Source organism: Bos mutus, chromosome 21 (assembly GCF_027580195.1).
Source record: "Bos mutus isolate GX-2022 chromosome 21, NWIPB_WYAK_1.1, whole genome shotgun sequence".
Classification (NCBI taxonomy): Eukaryota; Metazoa; Chordata; class Mammalia; order Artiodactyla; family Bovidae; genus Bos; species Bos mutus.
Genome location: NC_091637.1, coordinates 25,421,512 through 25,448,941, shown reverse-complemented (window position 1 = coordinate 25,448,941; position 27,430 = coordinate 25,421,512). Strand labels below are relative to the sequence as shown.

The 27,430-nt window shown below is 45.0% G+C and overlaps 1 protein-coding gene and 1 non-coding gene across 2 annotated transcripts in view; one reads left to right on the top strand and one right to left on the bottom strand.

Moving 5' to 3' along the window:
• CTXND1 (cortexin domain containing 1) overlaps positions 1-27,430 on the top strand; it is a 49,577-nt gene that overhangs the window by 9,033 nt on the left and 13,114 nt on the right. The window lies entirely within an intron of this gene.
• TRNAG-CCC (transfer RNA glycine (anticodon CCC)) lies at positions 573-645 on the bottom strand. The gene has a single exon. It is a non-coding gene; the product is annotated as a tRNA-Gly (tRNA).

Below are 27,430 nucleotides of genomic sequence, written 5' to 3'. Positions count from 1 at the left end.
AGGTGCTGAATGGCGGTCCCTGCATGGACGTGGGGACCCAGAAGATGGACAGTGTGCGGCAATGCGCTCCCTCGAAGCCAGGCTCCTCCCACTCCCCAGATGGTCCGGAGTATCAGACTCCTCCAGCACCTATGGCTCCCCACCAGGATAGGTATGTCATGCTCTCCTGTGTTCCTGCTCTGTGTAAGCGGGCAGCTCTGAGAGTTGGGGGTCACCCACCCCATTCTTGTGAGGAAGCACAGAGACCCACCCAGGCTCCCTCACTGGTCACTAGTCGGCAGAGCCCAGTTTGAGACAACCATGTCTACATCCCATCTCATCTCATGGACTCCCAGTTGGGAGGCATTCTTTACCCCAGGGGCACAGGAGAGAGATGCTTTTGCAACTGGAATTTTGCAGGAAAAGAAGGAAAAGAGGTAATGACACTAAGGACTCTCGATTCTCTTTTTTATTAATTTTTAAGTGTATGTATTTGGCTGCTCTGGGTCTTAGCGGCAGCACGAGGGATCTTTGATCTTTGTTGTGGCACGCAGGATCTTTTTGTTGTTGTCGTTGCAGCATGTGGGATCTAGTTCCCTGACTAGGAATTGAACCTGGGTCCCCTGCATTGGGAGTGCAGAGTCTTAGCCACTGGACCACCAGAGAAGTCCTGAGTCTAGATTCTCTTAATATGTCACTGCCTGCCTGGCCCTAGAGAATATCCTTGGCCTCTTGTCCAAAGTATTTACTGAAGCTCTTGGGCACTGACCTGTGAAGACTCTGCCATTGCAGGGTCCCACCCAGCCCACTCCTCTTCACTCACCCATCCAATGGCCACCCATGCCATCTCTTCTAGGGCTTCAGAGACATGCCCAGAGAACAAGCCAAGGTGGCAGTGAACCAAGGGAATTCTGTAGGTGGTGAAGTGTCTGCTACCCATCGGGTTGCTGGGACAAATATCAGCAGCCTCAGATATGCAGATGATACCACTTTAATGGCAGAAAGTGAAGAGGAACTAAAGAGCCTCTTCATGAGGGTGAAAGAGGAGAGTGAAAAAGCCAGCTTAAAGCTCAATATTAAAAAAAAACTAAGATCATGAATTCTCATCCAATCCCATCACTTCATTGAAAATAGAAGGGTAAAAGGTGGAAGCAGTGACAGATTTTCTCTTCTTGGCCTCTAAAATCACTGTGAATGGTGACCGCAGCCATGAAATTAGAAGATGATTGCTTCTTGGCAAGAAAACTATGACAAACCTAGACAGCGTATTAAAAAGCAAAGACATCGCTTTGCTGACAAAGGTCCGTATAGCCAAGGATATGGTCTTTCCAGTAGTCATGTACGGATGTGAGAGCTGGACCATAAAGAAGGCTGAGCGCCGAAGAATTGATGTTTTCAAACTGTGGTACAGCAGAAGACTCTTGAGAGTCCCTTGGACAGCAAAGAGATCAAATCAGTCAATCCTAAAGGAAATCATCCTTGAATATTCATTGGAAGGATTGATGCTGAAGCTGAAGCTCCAATACTTTAGCCACCTTATGCGAATAGCTGACTCATTGGAAAATACCCTCATGGTGGGAAAGACTGAAGGCAAAAGGAAAAGTGGGCAATAGAGGATAGGACGGTTGGATGGCATCACCAATTCAATGTACATGAACTTGGGCAAACTCCGGGAGATGATGGGGGACAGGGGTGCCTGGCGTGCTACAGTCCACGGGGTCACAAAGAGTCAGACATGACTTGGCAATTGAACAAAACCCATTGGATGGCTACTGCCACATGTGTAACTTCTCCAGTGTATGTTGGAGAGATCTAACTTAGTATTTACCAAGCTGGGAGCACCTCCTGCAGCCCTTGATAACCAGGCCACACGGGAGACCCTGAAGGGTCCTGAAGCCAGGCCTTGCTGACTCTGCTGACCCACACCTGTCCAGGGAAATGGGCAAGTGAACTTTACCCAGCCTCCTTCTGGAGTGAAGAGGAGGTGGCCGAAAGGAACTGGAGGATTGGTGGATGGAAGCTGCAGGTCCTGTGGTCACAGATGAAGTCTTTGCCAAGCCCAGGGCTCTTGACCTCACTGTGTAGCAAAGGTTGCATGTTCTGCAGGCTTGTGGACACAGTGGGGGAAGGACAGGGTGGGATGTATGGAGAGAGTAGCATGGAAACATATGCATTACCATATGTAAAATAGATAGCCCGCGGGCATTTGCTGTATGAGGGACACAGGGAGCTTAGCCTGGTGCTCTGTGATGACCTAGAGGGGTGGGATGGGGTTGGATGGGGTTGGGGGTGGGAGGGAGGTTCAAGAGGGAGGAGACATGTGTACACTTATGGCTGATCCATGTTGATGTATGGCAGAAGCCAACACAATATTGTAAAGCAATTAAAAATAAATGTTTAAAAAAGATTGTATGTTCTAACTCACAGTCTACTTTTAAGCAGCACGTGCCTCTCAAGAGCAAAATCAAATACCTCCAGAGGTTGGGCAGGAGACGTGATGACTGAGGGAGGCTGGGTCCAAGATGATAGGGAGTGGTGAGGACTATGGAAAATGAGACTCAGGAGCAGTCTGAAGGAGACACTGACGGGGGACTTCCCTGGTGGTCCAGTGGTTAGAATCTGCCTTGCAATGCAGGGGACAAAACTAAGATCCCTTACTCCATGGAGCAACTAAGTGTGCGCATGGCAAAGACCGAGCCTATAAGGAAAGATCTCGCATGACACAGTGAAGATTCTGCATGCCACAATTAAGACTCAAGACAGCCAAATAAATATATTTTTTTTAAAAGGTGGGGGACACTGGCAACTTAGCTCTGACTACATGTTTGCAAGTTAAGAATCTGCCTGCCAGTGCAGGATCCTCAGGAGACATGGGTTGGATCCCTAGGTCGAGAAGATCCCCTGAAGGCAGGCATGGTTACCCACTCCAATATTCTTGCCTGGAGAATCCCCATGGACAGAGGAGCATGGTGGGCTATAGTCCATGGGGTCGCAAAGAGTCAGACACAACTGAACAGCTGAGCATGCATCCACACACTGCAAGGCAGAAATATAGGTTTAGGGCAGCAGATCTGACAATCTTCCAAAAACAGAGATTCTGAATCTTATGTAAAATCTCCCAATGGCCAATTCTTTAAAATTAAAATGAAAGTAAACTCATAGCCACGTTGCAGCCTGAGCATAGCATCCGTGTGTGCTTGTCTCCTGCATTGGCAGGCAGATTCTTTACCAACGAGCCACTTGGGAAGCCCTTGAGTGTAACGTGTTTTTGCCCAAGTCTACCAGAGGATGCTATTGTGACCTTGGACTTGGACACTATCTGGGGCTGTCTCATGGAGTGGAATATGAGGCCTGATTTAGAAAACAGACCATTCAGAGCTGTTCTGGAGAGGAGCAGCCAGACGGACCATAGCTTGGCAGCCCTACGCTGCCCCAGGGTATCAGCCCTGAGATCTTCTATTATTGACAGATGATTCTTGCCTAGGCTCACAGGAGCCCCTGGTGGCCCAAGGGAGCCTCTGCAGTTTCAAACTTGCCACCAAATCCCTGAAAACACCCATGCCTAGTCACTCAGTTGTGTCTGATTCTTTGTGACCCCAAGGATTGTAGCCTGCCAGGCTCTTCAGTCCATGGGATTTCCCAGGCAAGAATACTGGAGTTGCCGTGCCCTCCTCCAGGGGATCTACCCAACACAGGGATCAAAGCTGTGTCTCCTGGATTGGCAGACGGATTCTTTGCTGTGTGAGCCAACAGGGAAGCCCCCTGAAAACACAGTGAAGGGCATCTGGAGAGAAGGAGCTCCTTTCAGGACCCGTCCATCTCTCCTGCCTCTAAACAGAGCCAGTCACTTGGAGTGACCGTGATGCAGTCATAATGCAGCACCTGTCTCTCTTTAGGGTGTCCCCAAGTCTTCTCAACCTATGTCACACATAACGGGCCAAAATACTGGAGTGGGTAGCCTTTCCCTTCTCCAGGGGATCTGTGTGATACCTAAGGAACCAGTTTCTTTATTTCTAAAGCAGCTGCTAAGCTGCTAAGTCACTTCAGTGGTGTCTGACCTGTGCGACCCCATAGATGACAGCCCACCAGGCTCCCCCGTCCCTGGGATTATCCAGGCAAGAACACTGGAGTGGGTTGCCATTTCCTTCTCCAATGCATGAAAATGAAAAGTGAAAGTGAAGTCACTCTGTTGTATCCAACTCTTAGCGACCCCATGGACTGCACCTACCAGGCTCCTCCGCCCATGGGATTTTCCAGGCAAGAGTACTGGAATGGGGTGCCATTGCCTTGAGGTACCATAATTCTCCCTCACTTCCGAGACCTTGACCAGGGGACAGTGCGTGAGCACTAAGTCTTTCTGACGTAGCAGCTGGTACTGGCCAAATTCCAGCACTTCCCCCCGTAGGGCTGGTCTCCCAGGGGCCTGTTAGGAAGCAGGACCAAAAGGAGCAGAAAGTCAGGTTTCTCTTGCAGACTTGCCCACATCCCAGGATGTCCGGTGGACTTCGGAATCACGATGCTGGCTGCTAGAAAGAAAATAACATCCGTCATTAAGAGCTCCTTGAGCATTTACATGCTTGTTTTATTTTCCCTTAAATGTGACAGTTGCCACTGATTTTTATATCTTGTACAAAGTGCTGCCAATAAACAGATGTATTTTTAAAGAGCTCCCATCAGTGAATCAGTGAGATAAATTAGCTTCTAAAATCCTTCTCCCCTTAACAGATGTCTGGAAAGTCCTCAGGACTTCCAGAAGGGAGCCTTCATGGAGAGACGTCTCACTTTACCAGGTGATCAGAAACTGATTCTGCTGCAGAGAGCGTGGCATGATGTGTTCAGAGCTTCATCGCAGCTTCACAGGTGTCAGTATTGCATGCCAGTCCAGTAAGAAATCAACAGGAGCCACATAGATGACTTGGCCAGGCCATTTCAGGCTGGGAAAGCTCCCACACAAGACAGTGGTGTGGAATCCACTTTGGGGAAGTGGGGTGTCCAGGCTGCTCAGAGGCCACAAGACAGGAAAGCACATGGGAAGAGATGGAGAGTGGGAAACGGTGTCTGGCGCTGACCAGGCTTTGCAAACAGGCTAACCAGTGTTTGCTTAAGGAAGCAGGGACTTCCTTGGCGGTCCAAGGGTTAAGACTCCACCTTCCAATGCAGAGAGTGTGGGCTCAACCCTGCTCAGGAAACTAAGATCGCACATGGAGCAGTGCAGCTCCATCGCTCCGTCATGTCCGACTCATTGCGACCCTATCCATGAACTACAGCACACCAGGCTTCCCTGTCCAGCACCAATTCCAGGAGCTTGTTCAACTCATGTTCACTGAGTTGGTGATGCCATCCAACTTTCTCATCCTCTGTCGTCCCCTTCTCCTCCTGCCTTCGATCTTTCCCAGCATTAGTGTCTTTTCCAGTGAGTCACTACTTCACATCATTTGGCCAAAGTATTGAAGTTTCAGCTTCAGCACCAGTCCTTCCAGTGACTATTCAGGACTGATTTCATTTAGGATGGACTGGCTGAATCTCCTTGCAGTCCAAGGGACTTTCAAGAGTCTTCTCCAACACCACAGTTCAAAAGCATCAATTCTTCAGTGCTCAGCTTTCTTTATAGTCCAACTCTCACATCCATACATAACTACTGGAAAAACCATGCTTTGACTAGATGGATCTTCATTGGCAAAGTAATGTCTCTGCTTTTTAATATGTTGTCTAGGTTGGTCATAATTTTTCTTCCAAGGAGCAAGCATCTTTTAATTTCATGGCTGCAGTCACATTCTGCAGTGATTTTGGAGCCCAAAAAAAACAAAGTCAGCCACTGTTTCCATTGTTTCCCCATCTATTTGCCATGAAGTGATGGGATCAGATGCCATGACCTTAGTTTTCTGAATGTTGAGTTTTAAGCCAACTTTTTCACTCTCCTTTCACTTTCATCAAGAGGCTCTTTAGTTCTTCTTTGTTTTCTGCCATAGGGTGGTGTCATCTGCATATCTGAGGTTATTGATATTTCTCTCGGCAACCTTGATTCCAGTTTGTGCTTCATCCAGCCCAGCTTGTCTCATGATGTACTCTGCATATAAGTTAAATAAGCAGGGTGACAATATACAGCCTTGACATACTCCTTTCCCAATTTGGAACCAGTCTGTTGTTCCATGTCCAGTTCTACTGTTGCTTCTTGACCTGCATACAGATTTCTCAGGAGGCAGGTAAGGTCATCTGGTATTCCCATCTTTCAGAATTTTCCACAATTTGTTGTGATCTACACAGTCAAAGGCTTTGGCATAGTCAATAAAGCAGAAGTAGGTGTTTTTCTGGTATTCTCTTGCTTTTCGATGATCCAACAGATGTTGGCAGTTTGATCTCTGGTTCCTCTGCCTTTTCTAAATCCAGCTTGAACATCTGGAAGTTCATGGTTCATGTACTGTTGAAGCCTGGCTTGGAGAATTTTGAGCATTACCTTGCTAGCATGTGAGATGAGTGCAATTGTATGGTAGTTTGAGCATTCTTTGGCATTGCCTTTCTTTGGGATTGGAATGAAAACTGACCTTTTCCAGTCCTGTGGCAGCTGCTGAGTTTTCCAAAGTTGCTGGCATATTGAGTGCAACACTTTCACAGCATCATCTTTTATGATTTGAAATAGTTCAACTGGAATTCCATCACCTCCACTAGCTTTGTTCGTAGTGATGTTTTCTAAGGCCCACTTGACTTCTCATTCCAGATGTCTGGCTCTAGGTAAGTGAACACACCATCCTGGTTATCTGGGTCATGAAGATCTTTTTGTATAGTTCTTCTGTGTATTCTTGCCACCTCTTCTTAATATCTTCTGCTTCTGTTAGGTCCATACCATTTCTGTCCTTTATTGAGCCCATCTTTGCATGAAATATTGCCTTGATATGTCTGATTTTCTTGAAGAGATCTCTAGTCTTTCCCATTCTATTGTTTTCCTCTATTTCTTTGCACTGATTGCTGAGGAAGGCTTTCTTATCTCTCCTTGCTATTCTTTGAAACTCTGCATTCAAATGAGTATATCTTTCCTTCTCTCTTTTGCCTTTAGCTTCTCTTCTTTTGTTAGCTATTTGTAAGGTCTCCTCAGACAACCATTTTGCCTTTTTGTATCTCTTTTTCTTGGGGATGGTCTTGATCACTGCCTCCTGTACAGGGTCACAAACCTCTGTCCATAGTTCTTCAGGCACTCTATCAGATCAGATATCAGCACGTTGGTACAGGGTGTGGTCAAAAATTAAAAAAAAAAAAGACTCAAAAGCCTGTCATGACCACCATAAACACATGAAAGCCAATACAGTGGAGTCTAAAGATCAAGTCAGTCAAGCCATGGTTTGAATCTTGCCACTTTATAGCCAGGGAAACCTTGTTATGAGTGGCTTCTTTATACACAAATCATTGTGGACCATGGAAATCCACTCCAGTAATTCAAACTGAATGTGTTTCCATCTGAGCTTCTTCTTGGCCTGATCCCCCAAATGCTGCTGATTCTCAAAGACCTTAGACTGGAGGGGACATGAGGCCAGGGGTAGGGAGTTGGAGTAGAAAGAGGCAGTGTTCTTTAAAAAAAAAAAAAAAACAAGTTTATGTATTTATCTATTTATTTATTTGGGTCTGCATGTGTGTGTGCTAAGTCACTCAATCATGTTTTTTCACCCACCTGGGAAGGCCCAAAAGGGTTATGCTCCAGTGAGGCTCAAACTCACAACCTTGGCATTGCTCTGCATGTGCTACCGTATAAGTACCATGTACTAAACTATTGTGCCACTGGAGCTCCTAGTTGTGCTCAAACTGGTCATGAGCATAGTGCCCTCATGAATGAAATTAGCATCCTTATCATAGAGACCCCAGAGAGTTCCCTGGCCCCTTCCACCCTGTGAGGACACAGTGGGAAGTCTGCAACGTGACAAAGGGCCCTTACTTGTCCATGCGGGTACCCCAGTCTCCGTCTTCCAGCCTCCAGAAGTGTGAGAAACACATTTGTGTTGTTTACACGCCACCCAGTCTGCAGGGTTTTGTCATAGCAGCCAGAACAGACTGAGGCCTCAGCCAAAGATAAGTCCATATAGACAGCTGGTTGAGGAATGTTATATAGTATTCGCTATGAACCAGACATGTTTCTTTCTTTTTTTAAAATAATTAATTAACTTTGTTGCTCCAGTCTTAGTTGTAGCACAGGGGAAATTTAGTTGTGGCGTGTGGGCTCTAGTTCCCACACCAGGGATTGAATCTGTGCCCCCTGCTTTGGGAACACGGAGTCTTAGCCACTGGACCACCAGGGAAGTCCCCAGATGCTTTTCTAAGTGCTTTGTGTATATATTAATTCTTCTTAGTTCTCATCAGCACCCCTTTGGGTAGTTACTTCTGCTGTTCCCATTTTGCAGATGAGCAAACTGAGGCTCAGAAGGGTTCAATAGTTTGCTCCAGGCCATCATCATGAGGGGACAGAGATAGGTTCAAGCCTGTGGGAAGAGGAAGGTGTTGGCAGAGTGGTGCTGCGATGTCGGGGGCTGAGGGGTGGGTGGAGGGCTATCTAACCACTGAACTATACCAGGGCACCTCTCTGTGGCCAGGAGCAACAAACCAGGACATCCCAGGGAGGACGTCCAACTGGCTAGATGGGCCCTCAGGACAAAGGTCGAGCTGGAACTAGAAACAGGGACTTGGTTTCCCCTGCAGCCTTCCAGAGTGACGTGATGCCACGCACCCCCACTGCTCCCCACCAGACAAGCTTACAACTAGGTTATGCAGATGAACACGAGTTGGGGCAAGCTCATTCTGAGATGCTGAGCTGAAGAGGTCAGTCAGGCTGGCCAGTTCCTCTCCTTGGGAAACACATGTGCATGCAACATGGCCAAAAGATCGGGGGGTGGGGGGTAGCCTCTGTCCTGAATCTCTTCTCTAACTCACATTGAAATGCACTTCAGATACCCAGAGAGAGAGAGCCATTCTCTAGGTTTCTGCTACTCAGGTGTCTTACCGAGTCCCTGGAGGCACTGGGGTAACCCAACAGGACACCCTAAATGGAGGAACACAGGAGCCTGTACACTGGTTCTCCTGCTTGACTAGATGAAGCTTCTCCTGCCTCATCATCTCCCCCAGACTCCACAGGGAAGAACAAACAGCTGAGGGGCAGGGGAAGGGGACGGACTCTGGTTGAAGAGCACAGAGAGGCCATGCAACCTGACCAAGGTCACACAGCTATCAACAAGCAGAGCCATTACTCAAACTCCACGGGGATTACCCTTCAGCCTGCTGCTCTTTGCAGCTCACTGTCCCTGCCTCACTGAAGAAGGCCACAGCCAAGCAGCAGCCTTGTGTTCAGAGCTGACCTGGGGTATCCGGAACACTGTGGGGTATTGGGGAGTAGACCCGTGAAGCTGCAGTTGTGAAGAGAGGGGCATTAAAATTTTTTTTATTTATTTATTTTTGGCTGTGCTGGGTCTCTGTTGTTGCACCAGCTTTTCTCTAGTGTTGGAGAGCCATGGCTGTTCGCTAGGTGTGGTGCCCAGGCTTCTCATTGTGATGGCTACTGTTGCTGCAGAACATGGGCTCTAGAGTGTGGGCTCAGTAGTTGTGGCACCATGGGCTTAGTTACTACTCCAAGGCACGTAGGATCTTCCCGGATCAAGGATCAAACCTGAGTCCCCTGCCTTGGCAGGTGGATTCTTTACTACTGAGCCATCAGGGGAGTCCGAGAGGGACATTTTGACAGAGGCAATATGACACAGACAAAGCATAGAGTCCTCATTTTGACTTCTAGATGTTGTGCATAATAATAGGTAGCCCATCTTGCTCTGCCCTCTACCCAGCTTCTGCCCAGACTCGCACCCACCCCTGACCCCCATCACCCTCCTCATTTAGCACATTGCCTATTGTTTGTGATTTCTTTTCCAAGTTTCATCCAAGTGCCCCCGGTCAGAGGGTCAGCCTCCAAAAGGTCAAGTTGCCATATTCAATCCTTGTCACCACCCCACCCCACCAAGAAGTCTGCAAATGCATTGAAGGAAGAAGGCTGGTGCTCCTTGGTTTCTGGCTTCCACATGGTGCCCTGCGCACAAGGATGGAATCCCCCACAACAACCTGCCTGTTTTCCTGGTGAGGATGCCAGGGCTCAGTGACTTGCTCAAGGTCATTTGGACTTTCCATAGCAGTTTGCTCCCACTCTGAAGGATGCCCGCGGGGGCATCATCTGTGCTCACAAACATCTTCACATGTGCAGAGGAGTCTTGCAGCTCCGATGCACACAGCCACTGTGGCTGCCTGCCTTGAAGGGGCCGTCAGTTTCAGGGAGATTAATTACTCCCGGGGACAGCCAAGTCAGTGTCCTGCAGCGTGCCTCTGCTGGTCTGAGTCATTTTGGAGACACTGGCTTGTGCGGCTCCCCTGAACCCCTCGTATCAGCAGGTGCAGCCAGCCCTCTGATCCAGCCTAGGTCACTCAGTCACTGTGAGATATTCCCTTGTCAGAGGACACCAGGTGATCGGCCGTGTGGTCGTCTGTGTCCCGGGGAACCCAGCGCTGAGAGCAGGTGTGCAGGCTGAAGGATGGGATCCGGTTTACTCGGGCAGTCAGCGTGGGACACGGACACCTGTGGAGTGTATATGTGCTCAGTCACTTCAGTCATATCTGATTCTTTGTGACCCCATGGACTATAGCCCACCAGGCTCCTCTGTCCATGGGATTCTCCAGGCAAGAATACTGGAGTGGGTTGCCATTCCGTCCTCCAGGGCATCTTCCTGACCCAGGGATCGAACCAGTATCCCTACATTTTCTGCATTGGCAGGTGGGTTCTTTACCACTAGCACCATCTGGGAAGCCCTGCGACATCTATGGAGGGAAACCATCAAAAATAAGAACAACAGTGACTGTTTTCATAACATGTTTACTCTCTGTTGGACACTCCACTTAGCACTTTTGACATACATCCTCATTTATTCTTCTCAGAGATCCAGTGAGATTTGTGGGCTATCATTATCCCCCATTTAAAGATAAGAAGATTGATGCTTGAAGAAGTTACATTACTTGTCCAGGGTTACCTCGCCGGCAAGCCAGGTGGCCAGAATCTGAGTCTGGACATCTTGTTCTAGGACCTGAACTTGTAACCACTTCTCTCCCCTCCTAAGAAAGGAACTTCCTACAAGTGTCTGCTGTTTTCCCATGAGAAAGGGCTTTGAGATTTTAACTACAGTGGTGAGAATTAACCAGAGAAGGCAATGGCACCCCACTCCAGTACTCTTGCCTGGAAAATCCCATGGGTGGAGGAGCCTGGTAGGCTGCAGTCCATGGGGTCGCTAAGAGTCGGACACGACTGAGCAGCTTCACTTTCACTTTTCACTTTCATGCATTGGAGAAGGAAATGGCAACCCACTCCAGTGCTCTTGCCTGAAGAATCCCAGGGACGGGGGAGCCTGGTGGGCTGCCGTCTATGGGGTCGCACAGAGTTGGACACGACTGAAGCGACTTAGTAGCAGCAGTAGCAGGTGAGAATTAACAGCGGAAACGGCTCAATATACCTGAGTCAGCCTGATTATTTATGAAAAGGACCCCCTGCTGAGGCTTTGGGTGGGGAGGGGCAGAGGAAGACTGAGCAGAGCTGGTTGTATCACTTCCCTCAGGGACTCACTGCTCATCCATGTCGTGCAACCCAATTTCATTATGAGAAGATAAAAGGCCGATTCTCTCCCTTTATTTTTTTTTTAAACAGATTTATTTATACTTATTTTTGGCTGTGCTGGACCTTAATCGCTGCACAGGCTTTCTCTAGTTGCAGGGGCTACTCTCTAGTTGCAGCATGAGGGCTTCTCACTGCAATCGTTTCTCTTGTTTCGGAGCACAGGCCCAGTAGTTGCAGTAGCTGCTCCTTGGCGTGTGGAATCTACCCAGACCAGGGATCAGATCTGTGTGTCCTGCATTGGCGGCAGATTCTTTACCACTGAGCCACCAGGGAAGCTCTGATTCTCTTCCTTTAAAAGAAAAATCTGTTAAAGGCTCTTTGCCAGTGTTGAAAAGGTAAATAATTACATAAGGACGCAAATGAAATGGCACTCAGATTAGAAATGTAGGTTCAATTTCCTAAACATCTCTTTGGCTACTGGTCTGTTGTAAGACAATTAAATCACTCCAAATGAGTGAGATTTGTAAATGAGTTCTCTGTGCTTCAGGAAAAGAAGGGAGGAACAGAAAAGCCAAGCATTTTCCCTTTTTCACTGACCTCTTTGTCCACACTTTGCTGGCGCTCACTGCCACTGCCCTGGTTCACAATCCTCAGCATCGCTCCGCTTGTTGACAGCATGTCTTTAGGTGTTCAGTGTTCCAGGCAAACCGCACCCCATTCTAGCCTGGCTGTCCCCATGCCCACCCTTCAAACACAGGAAGGTAGGAACTCCTCAGAGTCACTGTGGATCCTCACTTCCAATCCCACTCTGGTCCCAGAAGCATCGCACCATCTACGTGCCCAAGACTGGGACATAATCTCATGAACCTGCTTAGCTCAGTAACCAAAGCAGTCCATTGTTATTGCTTTAACAACAACCGTGAATGGAAACCGTGTTCCAAAATAGAAACTCTGTACAGGTATTGACCATGGCTGCTCTCAGTGTGCACAGACCCTTCCGTGGTTGCAAGAAGGGAAGTATTTTTACCAAGTTAATGGGATTTTCTCTTTCACCTTCACCTGATTCATCCTGGACAACAATCTGCTGGGGAAGAGATTAGAATGCTACTGGCGGGATGCAGAAAGGAAGGCCACACTCATATTCAGTTCCTGACACAATCAAAAATATGATTATGCAGCAGAATAATAGCCTTGCAAGCCAGGCTATTTTCCTGAGAAGAAAATTTCAAACTCCCTTATTTTCTTCTTTATTTAGTGTCTCTCAAACCAATTTAGAGGACTTGGCTCATAAATTTCTCCTGTGGTTTAGAGCCTTGTCCATATTCTTAATGAGATATTAGCTGCATTCAAGAAGGAGAATTAGACCCAGAGGAAGTAAAATTAAAAAAAAAAAAAAGAAGGCAGGACAAAAAAATGGCAGACAAAATGGGAAAGAGAGATTGAAGGTGATGAGATGTACTCCCAACTTCTCTTCTCACTTGGACTTGGAGGGGCAAGGTGCATTAGACAGGTTGAGGGCTGACTGAGGACTGGGGGTCCCCAACCCTTTAGGACAGTGGGATGGACACAGAGAAGTAGTGGTGGACTTCAAAGCAGCGTTAAACTTGATATCAATAGCAAGAAGGCAACCAGAAAATCTCTAAATGCTTGGAAAGTAAGCAACACACTTTTAAATACCTATATGTCCAAGAAGGAATTGCGATGTAGATTTAAAAATATTTTGAGGACTTCTCTGGTAGTACAGTAAATAGGAATCCATCTGCCAATGCAGGGGACATGGGTTTGATTCCTGGTCTAGGAACATCCCACATGTCTCAAAGCAGCCAAGCCGGTGCAGCACAGCTACTGAGCTTATGCTCTGGAATCCAGGAGCTACAACTACTGAAGTCCATGTGCCCTAGAGCCTGTGCTCCTCACAAGAGAAGCCACCATGATAAGAAGTCCTCACACCACAATGAGGAGCAGCTCAGGCTGTCCACAACTCGAGAAAGCCTGCGTGTAGCAGCAAAGATCCAGCACTGCAGAAATAGATAGATAAATCTCTAAGTAAATACAAGCTTAAAAAAATGTTTTGAGCTTGTGGGTTACAGCTAAGCACTACTTATGGGAAAATGTATAGCCCTAAACGCACAGGTTGGAAAAGAAGAAAGGCCCAGCATCAGTGATACATGCTTCCAGCTGAAGGAGGTGGAAGATGAGTGGCAATGTCAAAGGAAGGATGTAGGAAAGTCAAGGTAGATCTCAGTTATAGGTAGCAAGCACGCATCCAAACCATCAAACCCAAACACGCATTTTGAAGGGATTCATAGATGGATAAACTGGTAAAGAAACAGAAAGAAAACGCTCATTACTGACAACAAGAATGAATGTGGAATCTAGAAAAATAGTATAGATGATCTTATTTGCAAAGCAGAAATAGAGACACAGACATTGAAAACGTATGGATACTAAGGGTGGCCGGGAGTGGGTGGGATGAACTGGGAGATTGGGAATGATATTATTGACTGATACTACTGACCCATCATATCAGTACTACTGACCCATCATATGAATACTGCTGACCCTTAGTATCAATACACACTATGTATATAATACATATGTATATATACACACATATATGTGTATATAATAGATATGTATATATACACATATATATGTATACATGTATTCCCAACCCAGGGATCGAACCCAGGTCTCCCACATTGCAAGCGGATTCTTTACCAGCTGAGCCACAAGGGAAGCCCTGCATTTTTATACTACGTATAAAATAGATAACTAATGAGAACCTAGTGTATAGCAAACTCTTCTCAGTGCTCTGTGGTGACCTAAATGGGAAGGAGCTCCAAAAAAGAGGGAGTGTATGTATTTGTGTGATTGATTCACTCTGCTGAGTAGCAGAAAGTAACACTACATTGTAAAGCAACTCCAATACACATTAGTTAAAAACAGGGCGGGGTGGGATTAAAGGGCTGCATTACTATAGATCCTACAGATATTACAGAATAGTAAGAGAGGGGTATAAACAAACAACTTGTGGTCAGTTTAACAATTTGGATGAAGTGGACTTGTTTAAAAACACAGCTTACTGAATGTAGTGGTCCCAGTGAGGTGGCTGTGGAGTTTGGCTTTTTCCAGCTCCTTGGGTTTTGTGTGTCCTTGGAGCCAGTGCTGAGGCTCACCACCCTCTTCCGGAGCTGCACAGCCGTCAGGCAGATGGAGTAGAGAAGAGGGCTCAGAGATTCTTCAGCCTAGGCAAGCTGGTGAGAAGCTATGTCAACCAAAGCACTGAAACACCAGCCTCAAGTTACCAAGCCGACAGCTTGAACAGAGAAGAGCTGGGGGTCACAGAAACCAGGATGACCAGGAGACACAGAATCCACACGCTCTACCTCCCTGGAACCCAGGTACCACCTTCTGTGCGTGCTCATTAGCTCAGTCCTGTCCAACTCTTTTGCAACCCCATGGACTACAATCTGCCAGACTCCTCTGTCTGTGGGATTCTCCAGGCAAGAATACTGGAGTGGGTTACCATTTCCTCTTCCAGGGGAAGTCTTCCTGACCCAGGGATTGAACCTGCATCTCCTATATTGGCAGGTGGATTCTTTACCACTGAACCACCTGGGAATCCCAGTATATAAAGTGAGCAATGATTTATTCAATTCATTAATGAAGGGGCTATCAGGCTGGCAAGGCTGACTCCAAGAGAATTGGAAAAAGTAAATTGTTCCAAGTCCCTGAAAGCAAGACTGCTTGAATACAACTGCTGATTTACAGGCAAAATTTCTAACATGCTACTGTTAGCAATAAAGTGTAACCTTTGGGGTGATTTTTCTTCCAGGCAAAATTCTTTGCCTTGCTACCAGGCAAGAATCATCTGCATTGCTATCAGTCTTCCACAAGTTACATCCACTCTTCAGATCTGTAAAATAGTCTAATCAATAATAGTAAGGAGTGGACCCAACAGAGGCCCACTGGCTGAGGTGGTGCTCCTGGCTTCCCACTGCCTGTGCACAATGGGCAGGGCACCCAGACATCACTAAACATCCTGGGGTGTAACATGTGAGAGGGGCAAGAACCCAGGGGTGGGAGGAAGTAAGACCATGGAGGACGACCTGAGCATCACCGACTCAATGGTAATGAATTTGAACAAACGCCAGGAGATAGTGAAGGGCAGGAGAGCCTGGCATGCTGCAGTCCATGGGGTCGCAAAGAGTTGGACACGACTGAGCGACTGAACAACATCAATAACAACAGATCATTGAAGTCAGCCTCCGTGTGAAGCAGGCAGTTGAATGACAGATAAAGAATGAATAAAGGAAACCAAAAAGCTGAAGTAGAAGACTGTGATATTTACAGTGGAAGACTGTGATATTGTTGATGAGTCAGTGCCCCGACTGCTCGCCAAGGTGGGTGCCTGTGAAGGACATTCCATCTGCTGTAGGAAACACAGGGACATTTTTTTTGCATGTCAAGTTTACTGTGTTTGATTTGTTTCTCTTTGTAACATTAAGGAAGGAGCTGGAATTCAAGATTTGGGGGAAGCACGAAGGAGATTATGTATTTCACGGAACAGAGGTAAAATTTAAATAGAATGTGCTATGCTCACTCAATAAAACTCAGTAAACCATGATCCCCAGAAATAAGATACGAAGACTAGACTGGTTAATAGACAAAAGAGCAAAGATATGGGTGAAAGTGAAAGTGTTAGTCACTCAGTTGTGTCTCTTTGCGACCCCATGGGCTGTAGCCCGCCAGGCTGTTCTGACCATGGGATTTTTCAGGCAAGAATACTGGAATGGGTAGCCATTCCCTTCTCCAGGGGATCTTCCCAACCAGGAATTGAACGTGGGTCTCCCATATTGCAGGCAGATTCTTTACTACCTGAGCCACCAGGGAACTCTCAAAAAAGATATGGGTGGGAGGGGGACAAATCTTGCTCATTTCAAAATGAAGAACTGATTGTGTTTTTCCTTCTCTTGGTTCTTTACAGCCACTAAAATTACCAAAGAAATAAAATGTAGACCAAACAGGTACTTCTCTTGTCGTCCACTGGTTAAGAATCTGCCTTGCAATCCAGGGGACACAGGTTTGATCCCTGGTCGGGGAACTAAAATCCCACATGTTGTGCTACCACTAAGACCCGATGCAACCAAATAAACAAATTAATGTTTTTTAAAAAAAGCTGACAAAGTGTAGACACAGACATCTGTAACAGTGCTGTAAAGGGGTTAGGGTGTCCTCAGTGGAGCAGAAGGGTATAAAAATTTCTGGAAGCTGTGAAGCAGACAGAATCAGGTTGACATCAATGACTGAATGCTCAACTCTTATGTCAGAGGCTGACTCCCACAAGACAGGAGTGGGGTCTGTGTCCCGCAGCAGCAGAAGGCGCAGGGCCAGAGCAGCAGGCACGGGCAGCAGGAGCCCTGGAGCACTCAGCCGCAGGGAGCAGGAGAAACTGAAAAACTCCAATCTGAGAACCATGCCAGAGCCTCCTGCAGGAGAAGCTTGCCATTTGCCCCCAGGGCCTGGTGCATGGACTGCTTCCTAAATGAAGCAGAGAATATGCTCTTGGAGACTTGCTAACCCAAGCAGGAAAGCCAGGGAGAAAAGCAGGGGGAGGGGACACTTGGCGCCCTACCCTCACCCCACCCCCAGCAAATACTGAGTGGGAGGAGAACTCTCAGGAAGGACCTCACAGCAGGGAGTGCAGTGTTAAGACTTCACCTTCCAGTCCCCGGGTGGGTTCGGGTTCAATGCCTGGTCGGCAAACTGAAATCCCACACGCCTTGGGGCCAAAAACCAAAACATAAAAACGGAAGTAATGCTGTAACAAATTTTCATAAAGACTTTTAAAATGATCCATATCAAAAAAAATCTTAAAAAAAAAGACCTCACTTCAGGAGTTGGAGGAGAAACCAGGTTAGGCGGATGGATGTTAGAGAAACACGGTCTTATAAAGCTCTGCCCTCAACCCATCACAGGGGTTTTTTAAACTTTTTATTTTACATTGGGGTCTACCCAATTAACAATGTTGTGATAGTTTCAGGTGGACAGTGAAGGGACTCAGCCATACATACACACGTATCCATTTTCCCCCAAACTCCCCTCCCATCCAGGCTGCCACATGACATTGACCAGAGTTCCCTTTGCTGTACAGTAGGTCCTTGTTGGTTATTTGCCCTATTCTTTCTTTATTATCTGTGATTGGGATTTGCTTCTCAGAGTGGCTTTTGAGCTGCCACCTTCCCCAGGGAGGAGGGAAGAACTAAACTCTTCCCTCTGGGTCTGGCCCAAGTTCTCTGAAATAAAACTCGCCCACTGCTCTCCGCTTCAGTTACTGTGCCCAGGGTGGAACCCCGCAGCTCTTAGAGCAGATGACTGGGGTGTCAAACCCAAGTAATTGCTGAAGGAGCCACGGTGGCTTCCAATATCGTTTCTACAGCTCCTTTTGTAGAAGTGAGCAGACAGAAATATGAGGATATCCAACATCCCAACGTGCTGAGCACGACTTAGGATAAAGCTAGCACAAGAAAATGTGGTTTTGGTAAAAAGAAAGACAACAGAACCAGGATAAAGAAGTCCAGAAATAGACGGTTTCTGGTCATCTATTACTGTGTAATCAATTACCCAAATCTTGACTTAATAGTAACTATTTAACCTAGGGGAGTGGGCTGGGGTGAGTGGGAGGGAGGCTTCAGAGGGAGGGGATATATGTATACATATAGCTGATTCACTTTGTTGTATAGCAGAAACCAGAACTACGTTTAAAGCAATTATCTGCCAATTAAAAATAATTTTCAAAAATAGTAATCATTTATTTTGATCACATATCTGGGAGCTGAAGTAGGCTCCACTAGGCAGTTCTGCATCTCTCAGGTCATGGCAGCCAGATGCTGGTTGGGAGTGGGGTCTCCAAGTCTCCTCACTCACTTGTCTGGCATGTGGGTTGGGAAGACTCACACAACTGGAACAGGAACAGCCTCGCCCACGGGTGGTCTCAGGCAGTCTCTCCAGGTGGCAGCCCCAGGCAGTTCCTGGCATGATGGCAAAAGGCTCCTAGAGCCAGTGTCCGAGAGAGACCACAAAGGTTATGTGACCCTTTGTAACTCAGCCAGCCCTGGAAGTGATACGACATCACTTCCACCTCATTTTATTCCTTGAGGCAGCCACAGAGGCCCATCCGCATTCAGGGGGCGGGACCATGGACTGCCCCTTTTGGAAGTATTTGGGGATGTATTTTTAAATCATTACATCAACCCACTTATATGGATCATTTGACTTGTAATACAATAAGAGAAAACATGGTGTTATCAATAAATGGTGCAAGAGAGATCAATGTCTGGGGAAAAAATGTGAACTTTACTTAATACCAAACACGGACATTCATTTGCTCCTAGAAATTATATATTTTCTAATTCTGGGATATAATATATAATTTTAGGGAGCAAACATAGGAGATCTTCATGATTTGGGGATAGGAAAAAAATTCTTACATAGGATGTAGAAAGCACTAACCATAAAAGGAAAAATTAATGATCTGTATTTTATTAAAATGTAGACCTTCTGTTCACTAAAGACATCAGTAAGGGAAGGGAAAGGAAATACAAAGACTGAGAGAAGATATTTGCAATACATGGATCTGACAAAAGATTCTTATCTAGAATATATTCATGCCTACGAATCAAAAGGACACATAGCCCAATAAGTAAATGCTCAAAAGACATGAATAGGCATTTCATAGAGGAGGCTAGCAAAATAGCTAAAAAAAAAAACCTTCTCATTTCACATTAAGGAAATGACCCACAATATAACCCATCCGAATGGCTGAAATGTAAAAGTCTAAAAATATCAGATGCTGATGAGGACACAGAGGAACTAGAATTGCTGAAAGGCATGCCAGTGTGCATCTAACTTGGAAAACTCTTTGGCGATATCTGCAGAAGTTGAGCGTACAGCTACTATACAGTCCAGCCACTTGACCTCAAGGAATACAACCAATCGTAATGAGTACATATATTCACCAAAAGATAAGCAAAGAAGTACAACAATTTCTTAGCAGCACAGTTCATAAGAGGCCCAAGCTGGAAATAACCCAAATGGCCAACAGCTATGGAGTGAATAAATAAATTGTGCTGTGGTCACACAATGGAATACTTCACAGCAATAAAAAAGATCTATTGATAGATGTGGAAATGTGGTTAAAAAGTCATAGACCATAATTTGAGCAAAAGAAGTCAGACACAAAAAAGTACACACTTGGTTTCATTTATATGAAGTTTATAAACAGATAAAACTAATGCATGGTGATATCAGAATACTGATTTCTTCTGAGGAACAGGATACATGCATGTGTGTGTGTGTGTGTGTGTATGTGTAACAAATAGGCCTAAGAAGTTACATTATATAGTCATAACTGCAATACCTCTATCATAACCAACAAAAAAATACGGAATGAAACAGGGCAAAGACTAATAGAGTTTTGCCAAGAAAATGCACTGGTCATAACAAACACCCTCTTCCAACAACACAAGAGAAGACTCTATACATGGACATCACCAGATGGTCAACACCGAAATCAGATGGATTATATTTTTGCAGCCAAAGATGGAGAAGCTCTATACAGTCAGCAAAAACAAGACCGGGAGCTGACTGTGACTCAGATCATCAACTCCTTATTGTCAAATTCAGACTTAAATTGAAGAAAGTAGGGAAAACCACTAGACCATTCAGGTATGACCTAAATCAAATCCCTTATGATTATACAGTGGAAGTGAGAAATAGATTTAAGGGCCTAGATCTGATAGATAGAGTGCCTGATGAACTATGGAATGAGGTTCGTGACATCGTACAGGAGACAGGGATCAAGACCATCCCCATAGAAAAGAAATGCAAAAAAGCAAAATGGCTGTCTGGGGAGGCCTTACAAATAGCTGTGAAAAGAAGAGAAGCGAGAAGCAAAGGAGAAAAGGAAAGATACAAACATCTGAATGCAGAGTTCCAAAGAATAGCAAGAAGAGATAAGAAAGCCTTCTTCAGCGATCAATGCAAAGAAATAGAGGAAAACAACAGAATGAGAAAGACTAGGGATCTCTTCAAGAAAATCAGAGATACCAAAGGAACATTTCATGCAAAGATGAGCTCGATAAAGGACAGAAATGGTATGGACCTAACAGAAGCAGAAGATATTGAGAAGAGATGGCAAGAATACACAGAAGAACTGTAAGAAAAAGATCTTCACGACCCAGATAATCACAATGGTGTGATCACTGACCTAGAGCCAGACATCCTGGAATGTGAAGTCAAGTGGGCCTTAGAAAGCATCACTACGAACAAAGCTAGTGGAGGTGATGGAATTCCAGTTGAGCTACTCCAAATCCTGAAAGATGACGCTGTGAAAGTGCTGCACTCAATATGCCAGCAAATTTGGAAAACTCAGCAGTGGCCACAGGACTGGAAAAGGTCAGTTTTCATTCCAATCCCAAAGAAAGGCAATGCCAAAGAATGCTCAACTACCACACAATTGCACTCATCTCACACGCTAGTAAAGTAATGCTCAAAATTCTCCAAGCCAGGCTTCAGCAATATGTGAACCGTGAACTTCCTGATGTTCAAGCTGGTTTTAGAAAAGGCGGAGGAACCAGAGATCAAATTGCCAACATCTGCTGGACCATCGAAAAAGCAAGAGAGTTCCAGAAAAACATCTATTTCTGCTTTATTGACTATGCCAAAGCCTTTGACTGTGTGGATCAGAATAAACTGTGGAAAATTCTGAAAGAGATGGGAATACCAGACCACTTGATCTGCCTCTTGAGAAATTTGTATGCAGGTCAGGAAGCAACAGTTAGAACTGGACATGGAACAACAGACTGGTTCCAAATAGGAAAAGGAGTTCGTCAGGGCTGTATATTGTCATCCTGTTTATTTAACTTATATGCAGAGTACATCATGAGACAAGCTGGGCTGGATGAAGCACAAACTGGAATCAAGATTGCCGGGAGAAATATCAATAACCTCAGATATGCAAATGACACCACCCTTATGGCAGAAAGTGAAGAGGAACTAAAAAGCCTCTTGATGAAAGTGAAAGAGGAGAGTGAAAAAGTTGGCTTAAAGCTCAACATTCAGAAAACGAAGATCATGGCATCCAGTCCCACCACTTCATGGGAAATAGATGGGGAAACAGTGGAAACAGTGTCAGACTTTATTTTTATGGGCTCCAAAATCACTGCAGATGGTGACTGCAACCATGAAATTAAAAGATGCTTACTCCTTGGAAGGAAAGTTATGACCAACCTAGATAGCATATTCAAAAGCAGAGACATTACTTTGCCAACAAAGGTCCGTCTAGTCAAGGCTATGGTTTTTCCTGTGGTCATGTATGGATGTGAGAGTTGGACTGTGAAAAGGCTGAGCACCGAAGAATTGATGCTTTTGGGCTGTGGTGTTGGAGAAGACTCTTGAGAGTCCCTTGGACTGCAAGGAGATCCAACCAGTCCATTCTGAAGGAGATCAGCCCTGGGATTTCTTTGGAAGGAATGATGCTAAAGCTGAAACTCCAGTACTTTGGCCACCTCATGTGAAGAGTTGACTCATTGGAAAAGACTCTGATGATGGAGGGATTGGGGGCAGGAGGAGAAGGGGACGCCAGAGGATGAGATGGCTGGATGGCATCACTGACTCGATGGACATGAGTCTCAGTGAACTCCGGGAGTTGGTGATGGACAGGGAGGCCTGGTGTGCTGCGATTCATGGGGTCTCAAAGAGTCGGACAAGACTGAGCAACTGATCTGATCTGATCTACTTAACCCTAATATCATACAATATTCAATCTATGTTCAATTTTCCCCAATTATGTCAAAGAAAATCATAACATATATATTAAGTACTCAGAAATAAGCAGAAAATAAGCATTTTCACATAGAGAAAATGATGAAAGATGATCTATGAACATGTATGAGAGCCTGAGTACATTTGTCACAAATAGAAAGACTCCATGCCATCAAGATGGCAGTTCATTACTAATTTATGAATTCATTGGATTGCCAGTCAACATCCCAGCAAAATGATTCTAACATATATGAGGAGCCAAGGGGCTCTTGAATAAAATTACAAGATGGAGGTCTTGGACTAGTATATATCAAGATGTACTATAAAGTTTTTATAATGGAATCGAAGACAGCATGTACTGGCACAAGGAGAAACAGTAAACAAATTTTAAAAGGATAGACAGCCCAGAAGTGTGTAGATGGAGGCTTAAGGTTGTGTTACAAATCACTGGGGAAAGGACAAACTAGTCAATACATGGGGATAAGATGATAGTTTATCCAGAGGGGGAGACATAGCTCTAAACTCCATATCAGATAACATGAAAATCAGTTTCAGATGGATGAAAATCTAAGAAAAACAGAATTTCAAACTTCTAGAAAATATATATAGGAGAATATATCCAAGACATCAGGATAGGAAAGGATTTAAGAAGTCACAAATGGGACTTGCCTGGTGATCCAGTGGTTAAAGGTCCACACTTCCAATGCAGGGGACAAGAGTTCGATCCCTGGTTGGGGAACTAAGATCTCACATGCTGTATCAGTTTAGTTCAGTTGCTCAGTTGTGCCCGACTCATTGCGACCCCATGGACTGCAGCACGCCAGGCTTCCCTGTCCATCACCAACTCCAGGAGCTTGCCCAAACTCATGTCCATCGAGTCCTTTTCCAATGAGTCAGTTCTTTGCATCAGGTGGCCGAAGTATTTGAGTTTCAGCTTCAGCATCAGTCCTTCCAATGAATATTCAGGGATGATTTCCTTTAGGATGGACCTGATTGATCTCCTGCAGTCCAAGGGAATCTCAAGTGTTTTCTCCAACACCACAATTCAAAAGCATCAATTCTTTGGTGCTCAGCTTTCTTTATAGTCCAACTCTCATATCCATATCCATCATGTCCATCACATCACATCCATCATATCCATCACATCACATCTCACATACTGTATAGCACGGCCTTAAAAAAAAGTTACAGAAAGTATAAATTATAAAGGAAAAGATGAATGAGGCTGACTATATTAAAATTTAAAACAATTTGAGCAAGTGCAAATAAGATTCTCTGAACAAATTTAAAGGACAAGCCACAGATGAAGTGGGGAGATTTTGCAAAGCACAGGACCAATAAAGGAATGATATCTAAAATGAAGAAACAAACAAGAAAAAGAAAAGTAACCCAACAATTCAAAAAGAGAAAAATGAAATGGCCAGTAAATGTAAAAAATATACCCAATGTCATTAGAAATAAGGGGAATGCAAGTTAAATCCACAATGACATACATTCACGCCACCAGAACAGCAGTAATGCAAGTCTGACAATTCCAAGTCCTACAAAGGATATGAATGGTAGCAGCTTCTAAAGAATGCTGGAGAAAGTGGGGATTGGAACAACCACTTTGGAGGAAAAATTGGCAATATACAAGGGGCTTCCCTGGTGGCTCAGAAGGTAAAGAATATGCCTGCAGTGCGGGAAACCTGGGTTTAATCCCTGGGATGGGAAGATCCCCTGGAGAAGGGCATGGCAACCCACTCCAGCATTCTTGCCTGGAGAATCCCATGGACAGAGACGGAGTCACAAAGAGTCGGACACTACTGAACAACTAAGCACAGCACAAGGGGTTTTCCAATTGCTCATTAGGTAAAGAATCTGCCTGCAATGCAGGGACACAGAAGATATGGGTTTGATCCCTGGGTTGGGAAGATCCCCTGGATTTGGAAATGGCAACCTACTCCAATATTCTGGCCTGAAAAATCCCATGGACAGAGACGCTTGGCAGGCTGCAGTCCAAAGGGTCACAGAGAGTCAGACACCACTGAGCTACTGAGCACAAGAAAGTTCAGTTCAGTTCAGTTCAGTCGCTCAGTCATGTCTGACTCTTTGCGACCCCATGAATCGCAGCACGCCAGGCCTCCCTGTCTATCACCAACTCCTGGAGTTCACTCAGACTCATGTCCATCGAGTCAGTGATGCCATCCAGCCATCTCATCCTCTGTCGTCCCCTTCTCCTCCTGCCCCCAATCCTTCCCAGCATCAGAGTCTTTTTAGAGATAGTCTAATTATAGGACTAAAGAATTGCAGTCCAGTTAACACCCCGTAACTTCACTTTCACTTTTCACTTTCATGCATTGGAGAGGGAAATGGCAACCCACTCCAGTATTCTTGCCTGGAGAATCCCAGGGACAGAGGAGCCTAGTGGGCTGCCGTCTATGGGGTCGCAAGAGTCGGACATGACTGAAGTGACTTAGCAGCAGCAGCAAAAAAAAAAAAAAAAAACCTGGCCTAATGGTATATGCATAAGAAAGTTCACTGAAACATTATTTTCATCATTAAAAATTTGAAATAATAAAGTGTTCATCATTTGGAGGGGAAATGAACAAATCGTGGTCCAACCACAGAATTCTATGCAACAGAGAAAAGGTATGAACTAGCATGTATCAATATAGGAAATGAAAAGTGTGAGTGGCTCAGTCATGTCTGACTCCTTGTGACCCCGGGGACTGTAGCTCTCCAGACTCCCTTGTCCATGGGATTTTCCAGGCAAGAATACTGAAATGGGTTGCTATTTTCTTCTCCAGGGTGTCTTCCCAACCCAAGGATAGAACCCAGGTCTCCTGCATTGCAGGCAGATTCCTTACTGTCTGAGCCACCACGGAAACCCCAGTAAGAGCAGACCATTACAATTTTATGTCACTGAAGTTGAATATTTACATAATATGGACAATTTCTTCCTGCAGAAAATTGTTTCCCTAATTGCTATAAGAAGAAGAAGAAAATCTAAATACGCCAACATCCATTAAAAAATTGAAAGAGAGGCTTCCTCAGTGGTCTCGTGGTTAAGAATCCCCATGTCAATGCAGAGGACATGGGTTTGATTCCTGGTTTGGCAAGATTCCCATAAGCCCCTGTACCACAACTACTGAAGCTTTTGTGCTCTAGAGTCTGTGCTCCACGAAAAGAAGCCACTGCAATCTGCAATTAGAGAGTAGCCCCTGTTCGCTTCAATTAGAGAAAGCCTGCATGCAGCAATGAAGACCCAGCACAGCCAACATAAACATTTTTTTTAATTGAAAAGTATTCTTCATCACGCATTTCCAAAAAAGATCACACAAGTTGAGTTCAAAAAACTTCTAAGGAACAGATATGAACTACTGGAGACAGAATTATACAGAAATCTTCCTTTTGCGCTTAGAAATTAGCATAACCTTGATACAAAAATCTAATAGAATAACACACAAAAGAATCAATAGATCCATTTTACTTAGTCATGGTAGTAATATCCCCTAGATAAAATATTAATATTTTAATCCAGCAGTGTTTTAAAAATGGTATACCAAGTAGAATTTATTCCAGGATGTAAATTTGGTTCAACATTAAGGTATTTATTCATAGACAGTGAAAAATCCACATGTTCATCTAGAAAGGGAAGTCCCATGAAAATTGTTAGAATACTAGAATTAATAGGAACAGCTAGCATTTATTCAGCATTTACTAGGTGCCAGTTTCTGTGTTGAGAATTTCCCATGTTTTATTTAATCCTCACAATAATCCTATCATCCCCTTTTTTTCCTATGTAAGCGAATTAAAACTTAGAGAAATAAAACTTGCTTAACTTGGTGGAAATCATTTACCAGGAACCAATAGCCAATACCATAGTCTTTTTTTTTAAGTTTTTATTTTGTATGGCAGTGTAGCTGATTAACTATGTTGTGATAGTTTCAGGTTCACAGCAAAGGGACTCAGCCATAGGTACACATGTATCCATTCTCCTCCCCCTCCCCGCCCAAATTCCCTTCCCATCCAGACTGCCACATAACACTGAGCACAGTTCCCTGTGCTATACAGTAGGTCCTTTGTTGATTATCCATTTTAAATACAGTAGTGAGCAAATACCATAATCATTGAAATAGGACTCCAACCCCTTGCCTGCTTGAATCTCCAGCAGCCCTCATCTTTGGCAGTTTTGTCTCAATTTCCTAGATTTTTCTTTTTAGAGCTGTGTTGCTTTGCAATCCAGAGTAAGACAGAGGCCCAGCTTATCACTGGCACAGACAAAAAACACAGGATGAATTTTCTCCCTCTGGTCCTGGCACTCACACCTACCTTCTGTCATTGGAAGGAATTCAGGAAAACCAGAGATGTTTGTTGGAGAGATCATGGAAAGTGTCACATCACTGTCCTCTCCAGCAACCAGCATTCCCATGGAGGTCTGGTGGTTAAGACTCTACGCTTCCACTACAAGGGGCATGAGTTTGATCCTTGGTTGGGGAACTAAGATCCCACATGCTGCATGGTATGGTCAAAAAAAAGAAAGAAGAGTGCTGGTCCTATAAAGGGATCATTAGTCCCATCATTTGCCCTCTCTAAGCCTGTCTCCCTAACTCTAAAATAATGGCTGTAGGTTGGATGATGTCCAAGTTCATTGCTTCTGACTTTACACTGAAAGACTGATTACCCAAAACAAGGCTCAAATTACTTTTGAGAATTGCAGCATAGGAAATGTCAGCTTGTTGGCCCCCCTGCTGCTAGATAACACTTGTAAAATTTGTAAGAAGTAAGTGAGAACATCTCAACTCATGGCTGGAAATGAATTATGTTCTTCAGAAGAGAAACATCTCTTGCCAGTTTGCAAAACTTTGGGCTCTTGCTAGTTTACCCTTCAAATGCAGGAAGGCAATTTGTGGAGCTCTGCAGAGGGGATTTGCGTGAATTTGGGGGAAATACTGTCAACAGAAAGTGTTCTCTTTTGCCATATGTGTGACACAAGTAGAGGCAGAAAACATATGTGCCGTGCAG